Below are 14,811 nucleotides of genomic sequence, written 5' to 3'. Positions count from 1 at the left end.
GCTGTGTTGGGTCTTCATTTCTGTGCATGGGCTTTCTCTAGTTGTGGCAAGTGGGGGTCACTCTTCATCGCGGTGCGCAGGCCTCTCACTATCGCGGCCTCTGTTGTTGCGGAGCACAGGCTCCAGATGCGCAGGCTCAGCAATTGTGGCTCACGGGCCCAGTTGCTCCATGGCATGTGGGATCCTCCCAGACCAGGGCTCGAACCCGTGTCGTCTGCATTGGCAGGCAGATTCTCAACCACTGCGCCACCAGGGAAGCCCCCCTTGTGCTTTTTCTAACAAGAAGACCATTAATTTATGATACCCTTCCAACTGAAGCTTCAAGACACATAAACTAGAGACACCCAAAGAGGAAGAGACAGTATAGAGGTAGAGACGTTCTATTCCCTCCCCAAATAGAGGTAAGGGCAAAGAATAGTGACATTTAAGTGTCCCATGACTTAGGAAAAGCACTTGAAAGTGTCTGTGTGGTGTTAAGAATGACCTTCTGCCTAGAAAGCTTTGGTTGAGCAAAAGAAGTTGAACGTTTAGGAATGACAAAACCATGAAGTGTTGTATTTCATTGGCTTATTCAGTCTCTGAGTTCTACATTTATTATTTACAAAATTAGAGGGTTGAAATCAATCACATTCAAGATATTTTTTAACTGTGAAAGCAGCTCTTTTGCCCCTTTCCTGTTTGCCCATTTCTGTTCCCCTCTAACCTTAAAAGAACCTAATTATTGGAAGGAGATCACTAAGTAACTGAAACTGACTCCTGATTTGTGTTCTCTGGAATGCACACCATGCCTTGTCTAACCTGTTGATTCCTCCTAGATATAAAGACTAGCTCTCTACCGCCAACCGCCCCCCACCCCCAAGCAATCCTGCATGCAGATCACTCAGGCAGGATAACACCTGAACAGAGAGTCAGTCAGTCTGCATGCAACAAAGAATGATGCAGAATCTAACCTCCTGCCTCGATGATTTATTGAGATTCTTCCTCTTTTTTCCACTTAAAAACTGTCATGTCTGAGCAGAATCTTCAGAGCTGGTCTCTGGGCACGAGTCCACCATCTCTCCAGATTGCCGGCTGTTCTGATCAAAGCCCTTTCCTTTCTACTGACACTTGCCTCTCGAATTATTGGCTTATGAGCAGCAAGCAGCCGAACCTGGGTTCCGTAACAGCTGTACAATCCTATAATTCTCTAAAATACTGGGTATTTATTATCCCCGCTCTGCTCTTCCAATTTACTTGATTTGCTGCTTTGTCTTTGAGTATGCTTCAGTGGTTTATCCCCAATCAAGTGATCTATTGGACGATATTAATCTCAGAAGGAAGGTAGGGTAATCTCCTGAATTAGAATCATGCACCTTTGAGCTGTTGCAATTTTCCAGTGACTGGTGACTACTGGTGTTGCCAATGAGCAGGTAAGAGTGAGACTTCAGCACATGTTAGTAATCTGAAGTTAAATTTTAGACAACATGTGACCTTTTGGAAGTGAGGCAGAGCAATATTTCAAAATTGTTGAGAATAAGTAATTGTTCATTAATTAACCAATGTAACACATACTGCCAGTGAAAATGCATTTCCCTGTCACGTTATCTAGATTGCTAGTGTCGAGCCCTCTTTAATTCTCAAAAATCCTTAAGAAAGCAGTATGACACCATAATCTAACATGCATTAAAAAATACTCTAGCACATCCCAGAATATTTACACGAAAGGTGCTCTAATCATGAAAAAGATTTTTTTTTTTACTTAGACTGATAATTCACATTCAAATCTATTTAGCAGCACATTCAAGCATACAGATAACATATGAGCAAAATGAGAAATAATTCTGTGATTTCAAGCTTCATTGAACTAGAGCATAGAAATTCTGAACTAAACAATTGCTAACTGCTTGCCAGAAAATGACTGTGGCTGAATTATTTTAACTCACTGTTTCTTCTTAGAAGCAACAAATGAAAATCTGCGTTTCTGTATGATGTAGTCACCATATTTTAACTAACGTGATACTCGCTTTAGTCACCCCTCTGACTTAGAAACAAGAGAATCAATAGATTCCCTGCTTAAATATGCTCCAAAATGATAACAAGGGAATTTTTATCATCCAGATCCTACCCGGTTTTTAGGTGGGTGAACCCAGGAAGATAATACAAAAGAAAGAAGATACCTCAACATTGAACCAGACAAATCTGACAATGACCTTTTCAATTGATTTTCTGTTGTTCTAAATCCTATTTTAAGATCCAAAATTCACTGTGACTGAACTACACTCAACATAAGCATTGAGCTGAGGATATCTTAGAGACCAAAAATACTAAATTATTGATGCCTAGGTGCCAGCATGTAGAATATACAATTTGATAATCTTTTTGATCTTGTAGGAATATTGTGATTCCCAAGCACTGTAATGGAGGTTGAAAGGTCCCAAATATTTGAGAGAGTAATGATTAAAAGTCTATGGTGTTGTTGCCGTGGGATGGATGGCTGCAATGACCAGAAGAGACAAATCGGCAATAACAGTTAGGACTTTGTTTAAATTCTTAGATAAGGTATGTCTAATAAGCTGTACATTTGAAGCCAGCTTCCTGGTGATGACTTTTTGCACTTGATTTCGCACTTGGGGCCAGTGATTGTGCTGTACTGATAGTTTCCGACAGCAGGTTGTCAGAAATTTGGACAGTGAACAAGCTAGAAGCATATGTGCCTGATGCATATCAGGCTGTGATGAGGGTTTCAGGGTTGTGGTGACTAAAATAGGTAGCTCTGTAGCCCCCCCTGTAGCTTTTAGGCACCAGGTCCTTCCACCTCACGCAGAGAAATGCATAGAACCTGTGAAAGGGAGTCTCATAGCAGATCCTACCCACTTTCCCATTTCCTCCGGCTTATTGTTATCAAAGCCCAGTCATTTAGGGCGAAAGAGAGAAGGAAAAGAATAAGAAGTGACTTTACCAGAGGCATTTTTATCTATTACCTATATATGGTCCAATAGATGTACCAGTTAAGTTTTCCTCTGCTTACTCCATTAAACTAGTGCATTTGTTGCCGATGCTGTTAAATGTCAAAAAGAAGTGGATCGATTAAAATGATGTGCAAATTGATCTCTTTCTACGTGTATTCTGTCCTCTGTGCTGAGGCCTTTATCTTTGAAATTAAAGGCACTATGTAATTTATTAATAATATGCTGGGATTTCCCTTGCTCCTTTACTAGAATAATTTTTTTCCTCCATTTATAGTCCTCATGAATCTCCTTCTTCTTGACTTAATATCATTTTTTTCTAAACAAGCTGTTTCTAAAATGCCAGAATGCAAATGCATTTATTTGAGAGGTACTTACGTACTTTAAATTGGAAAAATAACAATACATTTTTGCACTCTATATGTAAGTACCCCTAGGAACTACTTATTGAACTTTGTCGAGCCATCACTAAAATCTACACATTCAGTGGATAAAACTTACTGGAGCTTTTAAAACTTAAGTATTTAATGGACTTGATTTAGTCCTTTAGACTCAGGAGGGTGCTAGCTAAGTGCTTGAGATGTTCAAAGTTGCCATCATAATAACTAAGTCCCTTTCTCCCTTACCTAGGGAGCTGGTATGAGCTTAATCTTTGAATAGGGTTTTTTAATCTTTTATTCATGATTTTTCAGAAAGCCCTTGACTGATAATAGGGTACACCTGATAGTAGGATGTCCCTTTTCCCAACTTCAGAAATCTGTTTTCTCTACCACCTGCCTTTTCTCATTTAATGTGACCTCCTCCTCTCCAACCCTCTCACGCTTGAATTTGATGACTTTTCTAATGTTGGGGCTCAGAGTGTTCAAAACCCCATTTCCTGTAACACCAGTGTTTTGCCAGGCATTGTTGAAGCTGTGGTAAGCTGACATTACCTCCTGTGGTAACCAGGTCTGCCCCTTCACCTCACAGAATTTTCCAAAATTGATTAGGTCTTTTGTTTGGATGGCTGCTCAGTCATAAGACATGTTGAATAGTGTTTGTTGAGCATTTACACTGCATTTATTAATGGAATCGTAGAATCATAGAATGGAAACAACCTACATGTCATCTGGTCTGTCCCCTGTTATGATCCATCTCCAAAAACTCTATGGAGGTGTTTAATCTCTGATTAAAGCCTTTCTAATCTTGGAACTCACTACTATCTATGTAGTAATGATTACAAGTATTAGATAATTGTAATTTCATAAAGATCTTCTCATACTGAGCAGAAATCTTGTGGACGTGACTTTCCCATTTCTGTATTCAGGCAATTTTAAAAACAAATCTAAATGCCTTTGTAAAGCATGACTTAAAAACTGCCCTTATATAATATTTGATTAATCGATGCCTTTATATAGTTTAATAGTATATTTTGCAGTATATATTAAGTTACTGTCCATAGATTAGTTCTTAATTCACTTATAGATTGAGAGCAAAATGAGAGAAATACTCTACTAGCAAACAGAAAGGGGAGAAAGTCCTGAAGGAAGAAGTAGGAAATTAGTGCAAACCAAAATAATGATACTCTGTTCTTAAAATCTCCAATAGTTCCTGAAGCTTTCATAACTTTTACAAATGAAAATGGCCACATAGGGTGCTATATTTAATTTCATCAAATATAAGTACCGTGATATTGTATTTTAACAGTTTGCTAAGGGTGAGACATTCTTTTGTTGTTATTATTTAATCACCTCCAAATGTTATGTATTCAGTCCCCGAAAGTATTTTCTTACAGTATCTAGATTTTCCTTGGAGATCTCATTTGTCTACAACCCCTGCTTGGCTCAGCTTATGAGGTCTGATATGATCTCATCTGAAAGTAATACTGCAGGGAGCCATTTGTTTTACAGAAATAAGCAATATCATCATTGAATACTGTGGAGCACAGGATGTGATTTTAGAAAATAAAGCATTTTTCTTGTGTAGAAATAAAAAAATGAAATATGTTGCACATATAAAATATCAACTGTAAAAACATTCATATGGTAAAAATTAAACCAAATGAGATTTCATAGAAGAGGTCAATCGCTAATAAATGTAGGATTTCCTTTTTTTCACTGGTTTACTCATCTCATTTTCCACAGTTTATCTTTCAGTTATTTTCTTTCCACTTCTACTCCAATTTTAATTCAGTTTTCATAGAAAAACTCATATCTGTGGGAAGAACAGTAGAAACACATGGTAGCATCTTTGTTAGAAGCTTCTGAGTTAAGCAGATCAGGGCCCAAATCCCAGAACCACCACTTATCAACTATATGATCTTGGCTGAATATCACAACTCTGTAAGTCAGAAATGCATGAAAATTAAATGATATAACTTTGATAACTATTGGTGCTGTTTACCAAACATTTTCTATCTCTGCTTTCTAAGCACAGGGTAGGATCTTATTTCCTTGCTGCGTCAGGTCTGGGTGAGGACAAATGATTAGTTTTGGCTAATTGCTTATGAGCAAAAGTGACGTGTCAGTTTCAGGCCAGAGCATTTCATTATCTGCAAACATTCTAGAACACCCTTCCCTCTCTTAAGGTAAATGAAGATGGTTTCTCTGTGAGCTTTGGTCCAGAAGTTTAGAGATCTAGGGCCTGACCTCCACTTGACCTATGGTGGACATATTGCATGAGAAGAAATGACTCTCTGGTGTGATATATCATTTAGATTTGGGGCTGTTTCTTACTGAAGCATAATCTAGCCTAACAACTGTGTTTTGTCTATAACAAGAGCCTAGTAAAGGGAATATTGAAGAAATATCTCTAAATATCACTTTCACAGATTTGTAAAATATACAACAGAAAAGACGTTCAGGAGAACCACTGCCTTGGTTAAGGCCTATCGAACATGCTGAATCTTTAAAATTATCAACATTATGCAACATTGGACAGGTCTCAATACATTTCAATAAGTCTCCTTGAATAGAGTGTTTATTTCCATGCCACTTGGCATGGAAATCTTTTCTAGCCTAATTCAGTCATGTATGCTTGGTCAAGACTGATAAACATGATCATTTCAAAGATTCTCATGTAATTTTAATTTCTCAAAAGGTACTACTTATTCGTTCACAAGCTTATATTTCAATTTTTTTTGTTGTTTTACCAAAAGATCCAGCTTAATTTTGTAATACAGTTGTGTGAATAACAATCCATCTGCATTAGTTTCTTAGGGTGGCAGTTGCAAAGTACCACAAACTGAGTGGCTTAAATAACAGAAATTTATTGTCTCACTGTTCTGGAAATTAGGTTAGAAATCAAGATGTCAGCAGGGTTGGTTCCTTCCAAGGTCTGTGGAACCAGTAGTTCCAAGCCTCTCTCCTAGGTTCTGAGGGTTTGCTGACAATCTTTTGTGTTCTTTTGTTTATAAGTGCATCACTCCAATCTCTGCCTTCATTTTCACATGGCGTTTTTCCTGTGTCTTCACATTACCTTCCCTCCATTCCTGTCTGCCTCTGTGTCCAAACTTCCTTTTTTTTTTTTAACATCTTTATTGCAGTATAATTGCTTTATAATGTTGTGTTAGTTTCTGCTGTATAACAAAGTGAATCAGCTATATGTATACATATATCCCCATATCCCCTCCCTCTTGCATCTCCCTCCCACCCTCGCTATCCCACCCCTCTAGGTCATCACAGAGCACTGAGCTGATCTCCCTATGCTATGCGGCTGCTTCCCACTAGCTATCTATTTTACATTTGGTAGTGTATATATGTCAATGCTATTCTCTCACTTCATCCCAGCTTAACCTTCCCCCTCCCCGTGTCCTCAAGTCCATTCTCTACGTCTGCATCTTTATTCCTGTCCTGCCCCTAGGTTCATCAGAACCATTTTTTTTTTTAGATTCCATATATATGTGTTAGCATACAGTATTTGTTTTTCTCTTTCTGGCTTACTTCACTCTGTATGACAGACTCAAGGTCCATCCACCTCACTACAAATAACTCAATTTCGTTTCTTTTTATGGCTAATATTCCATTGTATGTATGTGCCACATCTTCTTTATCCATTGGTATCACCTCACACCAGTCAGAATGGCCATCACCAAAAAATCTACAAACAATAAATGCTGGAGAGGGTGTGGAGAAAGGGCACCCTCTTGCACTCTTGATGGGAATGTAAATTGATACAGCCACTATGGAGAACAGTATGGAGGTTCCTTAAAAAACTAAAAACAGAACTACCATATGACCCAGCAATCCCACTACTGGGCAAATGCCCTGAGAAGACCATAATTCAAAAAGAGTCATGTACCACAATGTTCACTGCAGCTCTAGTTACAATAGCCAGGACATGGAAGCAACCTAAGTGTCCATGGACTGATGAATGGACAAACTTCCTTTTTTTTTAGGGACACTAGTCATAGTGGATTACAGCCCAGTCTAGTCCTCATTTTGACTTGATAACTTCCTTAAGGATCCTGTTTCCAAAGAAGGACACATTCTGAGGTACTGGGGGTTAGGACTTCAACCTTCCTTTTTTGGGGGGACACAATTCAACCTATAACACTGTCATTAATTCAAACTAATTAGCATTTCTAGTAGAAGTAATCGAATATCTCATTACGTGCATGCTAACACACAGTGGGCATATGAATTTTTTTAAAACAAATTATTATTATAACTAACTCTAGACTATGGACCTTGCGTGAATTGTCACCCATGGCACAAACTCTCTTTTTCTTCTTCACTTGACTGAATCACCTGACAGATACAAACAGAGAGAAAATTAAGTGGATGACCAGGATTCTCACAATTCTCAATATAAAGTGTTTGAGTGTTTATTTTCTGTGTATGTGTGTAGATTGCATTTCCTGGCCACCTTATGTTTAGGTAGAGGCAAGAGACTATTTCACTTTACCTGTTTTATCTTTGTATTTGAATAAGAATGAATCAATAAATACATGCCTTCTTTGAGAGACTCGTAATGTTAAACTGTCTTACTTTTGCCTAACAAAAACTGTTTGCTCTTCAGAATGACCAAAGTTAAAGTCTCTTTCCAAAATGAGTTTTCTGAGGAACAGCAAACTTTCCATAAAAGATAATGTTGGCCTACAATTTCATTATCATTTTCAAAAGAAATAGTTTTCTTTGTATCTCATCCTCAATGCCCAATAAACTGGTGATTAAGAAAATTTAAAGTAGAGAAAATAGGGAAGTGATAAGTAGCATTTTTCTGCTGGTAGAAACAGGTGCTAATGGAGGTTAATTGTGTCTGCAAGGTCAGAATGCCATTTTTCCCGTTGGCAACTAGACAGTTCCTAATGAGGATGTCATCCATATGCAAATATCCTGTTGGACTACTTAGAGGAGTTTTTTAAACTTACAGTTACATAAATAATGATTGAACATCTTAACTGAATTTACTTTTTATTTGGTAATAGTTATCACTCAGTTTGACTAAAAGGGTGAGGCTCACTTTCCAATATACTCAACATGCCAACCATAAGAGGTATTCTTTTTTTCTCCCACCTTTATTGAGATATAATTGGCATATAACGTTGTGTAAGTTTAAGTTATTCGACATAATGATTTGATATATGTACATATTGTGAAATGATTACCACAATGAGTTTAGTTAACACATTCATCATCTCACAAAAAAAATCTTTTTTCTCATGATAAGAACTTTTAAGAGCTACTCTCTTAGACACTTTCAAATATACAGTACATTACTGTTAACTAACAGTAACCACACTGTCTTTACACCCCCAGAACTTATTTATGTTAGAACTGGAAGTTTGTACTTTTGACCACCTTCACCCATTTCCCCTACCCCTCACCCATCAGATGCATTCCTAGACAGGAGAGAAGAGGTGGGTTCGTGGGCCATCTTTATTGACTTAAAACACTTTAATTTTTTATGGTTGATTTACCATGTTGTGCTAATTTCTGCTGTACAGCAAAGTGACTTAGTTATATACATATATACATTCTTTTTACATTCTTTTCCATGATGGTTTATCCCAGGGGATTCGATATAGTTCCCTGTGCTGTACAGTAGGACCTTGTTGTTTATCCGCTCGAAATGTAATAGTTTGCATCTACCAACCCCAAACTCCCAGTCCATCCCTCTTCCTCCCCGATCCTTGGCAACTGCAAGTCTGTTCTGTCTGTCTGTGAATCAGTTTCTTTAAAACACTTCTTATGCATGTAACCTCAAGCACTAAGCTGGAAATGGGGGTTCGTGAATGAGAAGGACATGCTTAACATGTTTACTGACATATAATAATACATTTGAAATTCAACGCTAAACAACTAAGGAGATGACTCTTTACCTAGAATTGAGTACTTCCTCAGCGAATGTTTAAAATTAGACAATGTGCTCAATTTTTAAAGGGAACACTCAAAGCTTATCTTGTATTTGATATTAACAGAATATGTTTTAGAACTGCCTGAAAAGATTTCTCTGTAGAGGATCTGAAAATTATATGCTCAAAATTACCCTAAAAAATTGAGCTGAGAAAGTATGCTGACACGACTGTTTTAGGCTTATAACTGACTAACAGGTAAAAAAGCACTCATTTCATCAATGGCCTGAGTTCATATTCACCAAGAATATTCAATTTTATCTACATTGCTTGAGAAATATTTCTCCTTAAAAGCCACGAGTCAGTCCTGTGGAGTGTGAAGCTTAAATTGTATGTGTAAATGAAAGCTGAACTTTCAACCTTTTCCTTCTCCCTCAAGGAAAGAAAGAAATTGAAACCCATTCTGTGAATGCAGCCATTTAAATCAACACTGAATTTCAGGCTAACACAGGTAATCCTAAGAATGGCAGGGCCAGAGCAGAACAAGAGGTCAGGTAGTCCATTCCCCTTATATTTGGAAAGAATGTGCTTCATCCACATCAGAGAAGTAAGACTCCAGGAAGTAATTTCAAAATCTCAAAGTAACAAAGAGTGCATAAATTCTCCAGGAGTCTCATTTCTCAATTCTTTATGCAAAAACTAACTGATGACTTGTTTCTCAGAAGGTTAAGTCTAATTTTTTGTATTACAACCTCTAATGAAATACTCCTTAAATTTTAAAGCACAGGCAAATCATCTGGGGATCTCCTTAAAAATGCAGTTTCTGACTCAGGTGGTCTGTGGTGGAGCCTCAGGTTATCCATTTATAACAAGTTCCCAGTGATGCTGCTGCTGGTCTAGCGACCACACTTGGAATAGCAATGATCTAGAAAATATAGAAATTTAGATCTAGAAGTACCCTTAGAGCCCACTTTGCCTGACACTTTTGTTGTATTAAATGATTTCAGCCACTTTGGATGGTAGATAATTCTCTTTCTTTGTTTCATGTATTCAGTAAAAAAATGTCTCTTTAAGTACTGAATGGCAAACGGGATTTGAGTATTTTGTTCCTTTGAACATAGCACAGAAGCTGGAAAACCACAAATCAAAATGCTATAGAGCAGGGCAAGTATTTGGCCAACAATGTTTGAAATTTCATATTGAATGACCATTAGGTAAATTTCAAATTCAAATTTGAATTAGCCGATGTTCCCATCACTTGTTATTTTATTACACACAGCCACCATACACTTTTATTTATTATGTCACTTTCTTGATCATTGAGCTTTGGACTCCTGTTGCTAGCCAGACATGAGTGTGGTAGGTGACGAGAGAAGCTTGGAGTCCTTCAACTTTATGAGTCTAGCACAGTGAGGCGCAAAGTGATTAAGGAACTTGCTGAAATTCACATAACTGGCTTGATTCAAAGATGGGAACTTAGGGTCTTTGGTTCTAGGTAAAGTGCTTTTTGCAGTATCTGACCTTTTCACTCACATGGTTCCTTTACTTACAGAGATTGTAAAGTTGTAAACAACGTAAGAAAATTGGCCATCTTTCATTTGATTCTTGAAACTATTAGAAGTATTTTTTAAAATTCGCTTATTTTGCATCATGTAGATGAAACATCTTGATAAAGAACTAATAGTTTTACTTTGTGAATGTGTTGGCATCTAGGCAGGACTATTAAAAAATGCATATTATCCATGAGGGTTTGAGATAGTCATGCCGTGGAAAGTCTCTTAATAGTTGAAAAATTTTAAACAAAATGTGCTTTCTTGATGTAAATCCCATCTAGTAGCATGTTCTTGCATTGTCATCTGAACTTTTTCTTAAAGCTTATTTTCTCTGTAGTTTGAGACTTAGCACTTTTTGTTGTAAATCATTATATACATGAATGCTATTACTGCCCTTTCCCCTAAATAGTTACTGTCTTCATTAGGAAAGTTGAGCATGGACTGTGAATATGTTCCAAGATTGCCCACCCTCTAATCCTTTCGTTCATCTTGTATTTTGGTGTGTGTAGGAAATATGAATGCCATTTTCAGATTACGGATTAAAATGACAAATTAAATGGCCAATCATTTCAAACAGATGTCAGGGCTGATCATCTGTACTTTTTCCTATTAAAATAGTTTTTTTCTCTTCTTCATCCTGAAAATTAAATTTGAATGTAAATAATAATAAAATCTGGTTAACAAACAGGCTTTGGATGACACTGAAATAATTAAAGGTTTTAAAAAACTCTATCATTTTCAATATGTGTTTCTTCCCTACTTGAAAGCACCGAGCTCACTCTGTATACTGAAGCTATTAGTCTGACAATTGTACAGTCAATAGAAATTGAATTTAAAAGAATATCAAGTATTTATCATAAGACTGAGAGGGGGTTACATACTCAGTAATCTATACCGTTTCAGAAAATAACATCAGAGGATCACAGATATTATTGTCTACAGATTAGCTTATTTTTAATGTATTATATTCAGATCAGTGCCACAATACAAGTAGCTAAAAAAACCTATTTAGGGATAAGCTAGTGAAGTGAAATGCAATTCAGTAGGAGAAAAGAGGTGATTTAAAAAAACTAAGTTGTGATTTTTAAAACAGCTCTTTCAGGGTTTGTTGGTCACAATGCAGAGGTGTATCTAATGCTTGTTGAGCATCTGCTATATATCAGGCGTTGTGCTGGGCACAGGGAGCCACTGGAGACCAGGACAGACGTGGTCCATGAGTTGACAGCACAGTAGAGAAGACATCCAGGTAACCAGGCACACACACTTCAGTGTCCGAATCAGGATAGGGATGCACAGGGAGCGCTAAGAATGTTGTCTATACTATATCAGCCTTGAGGTGAAGGGAAATTACATCTAGTAGTTAAGGACTTGGAGTTAAACAGATGTTGGTTCAAACTCTGGGTTCACCATCTTACTAGTCGTGTGGTCTTGGGCGTGTTAACACAGCTTTCTAACACTTAGTTCCTTTATCTATAAAACTGAGATATTAATAGTGTAGTGACCCCCAAAATATATGTTTGTGTGCTAATCTCCAACACCTGTGAGTATCACCTTACATGGCAAAAGAGTATCGCCTTATATGGTCAAAAATGTGAATGTGATTAAATGAAAGACCTTGAGAGGAGAAGCATATCCTGAATTATGCACATGAATCCTACTTACGGTCACGGTAAGAAGCAGACGGCACATTGGGAGAGACACACAGAGAGAGGTAATGTGAAGACAAACCAGAGGGAGGCGACACAAGCTAGGAAAAGCCAACAGTCACCAAGAGCTGGAAGAGGCAAAGAACAGATTCTCCCCCAGAGCTTCTGCTGAGAGTTTGGCCCTGGAGAGACCTTGATTTGGGATTTCTGACCTCCAGAAGTGTGAGAGAACAAATTCCTGTTCTTTTAAGTCACCAAATGTGTGTAATTTGTTATGGCAGCCCCAGGAAACGAATGCAAATAACATCTACTTTTGAAGATTAGAAGAGGTGCTTTGACAGGAACTCTACTCAATACTCTGTAATGGCCTATATGGGAAAAGACTCTAAAAAAAGAGAAGATATATGTATACGTATAACTGATTCACTTTGCTGTACACCTGAAACTAACACAACATTGTAAATCAACTAGACCCCAATAAAAATTAAACAAACAAAAAGAGTAAAACTCCCATTCAATCAGCTGGGGGGAAAAAAGAGGTGCTTTGAACATTCTATGATGATACATGTAATTTTCAGGATAATTGTACTATTAGCTGAACTTGAAGGATGAGCTGAAGGTATCTAGGAGAGCAGGCTGGGCAGGGAGTACAGAGAAAAGCATTTGCCAGGCCCTGGAAGTGAAAAGTGATAATGGCATTTAGAGGTAGTGCGAGTTCAATAGAGAGGGTACTGACGGTTTGTTAACGAGTTTGTTTTTTTATTTCCTGACCAGTGGTTCCAGAAGTTATATTTATTCTTTACCACATGAACAGTATCAACAAACTCTACAACAAAAACAATCACAGGCAGTTTCCCACAGGAGCCAGAAGTCTAAAATTTCACTGCTTTTTGATTGTCTTTGAACTCAGTCTCCAGCTCTTTCAGAAGAGAACAGTGTAGGAGGTGACAGTGAAATCAGTAGGTATTATGGTTTCTCTGAAATTGAGCAAACTGAAAGCAAGCCCAACTGAGTCCCTAGATTACAACTCCCAGAAAATAATTAACAGGGTAAGTACAGCTCAGCAAAGGGCCCTTCTCAGCCAGTCAAAGAAGAAAGCTGCACGGATGCTTAGGTCAGGCACCAAACCCAGGTGGAACACAAAATCTCCTGTAACTTACTCTTATTATACAAGCCTCAGAAATTCCACCCTTTGCTCTGGGAACAGATTATGCTCATTAGCAGGGGAGGTACGCCAACAGCATTTATGTCTGAATGCCTACATTTTATCTTTACTTGAGGTTTTTCTTAGTTGAAACATTTGCCTTCACACTTATACCTACCTCTTAAGGCAACCGTCATGCCTAGGACATTCTCCGCTAATGAACAAAAATTCTTTTTACTTTGGCACATCTGAGAGAGGGTGGACATAAAATATAAGCACTTTGCCAAATATTAAGAAGGGAGTAAAGTGAATTTGAGAAGTTTTCCTACCCAGCTGATAAGGCAACACAGATGGGTCATTACTAGGTGTTCCAAGCCTCTTAATATTCTACTTTCTGATTTTCAGGAAAGGGAGATGCTGCAAAGGGCTAGTCATATCTTACAGGCAGCTCACAGGAATTTCTTTCTGTTTAATATCTGTGCTGTAAACACACATCCACTGGATAAGATTTCATTTCTTGATCAAGAACGAGGGTGATTTCTGTTCCAGGGATACACCTATTTCCCAAATGATCAGTAGGACTTTATTAATGAACCTTAGAGACATGCATTCCACTCATTTTTTCTATCAAGGGTGTGACCTGATTCTTTAAATTCTTAATAGTTTTACAATAATTTAACCATGCCCATTCCCATAACATCCATAAAACAAAAACAAAACACAACAACACACACAAGCAATGTATCTAAATTGTCTATTTTAAACTTAAACCTCCCCCCAAATCCCTTCCACAATATCTTTACTATCTCCCTGCTCTCGTATTTTCAATTTTTAGCAGTAGATACGCCCATAAGAGAATCACTAATAGCGCAGTTTTGAATTGCATTAAGAATTTTTTTTCTGATCTTGAGATTTTCTCTTTTTCTCATTGTCACACATTGTGAAAAGAGAGAGAAGAATTTTGAGCCAAGAAGACGTGGGAAGGTCTAGTTTTGACTGAAGGAAATTACATCTTAAGTCTGTAATATGGGGGCTCAAGGGGCTGTTACCTGGTAGACTTTTAAAGCAAGTGCTGGCGAATTTTGTAGCAACATGAATGTGCTGGAAGCTGAGAATATTGTTGAGTTGTCATGAGGATGTTGAAAGGATGAATGAAATCAAGATAATGAAATTAAACTTACAGAATTTACCAGGATGACGTAGTTTTCATATGTATCCAGTGGATTTGTTTTTTTTTTTTTTTTTTTTT

Source organism: Lipotes vexillifer, unplaced genomic scaffold (genome assembly GCF_000442215.2).
Source record: "Lipotes vexillifer unplaced genomic scaffold, Lipotes_vexillifer_v1.1 scaffold606, whole genome shotgun sequence".
NCBI classification, from domain to species: Eukaryota; Metazoa; Chordata; class Mammalia; order Artiodactyla; family Lipotidae; genus Lipotes; species Lipotes vexillifer.
The sequence above is the reverse complement of the archived record's forward strand: the minus strand, read 5'-3'. Positions refer to the sequence as shown.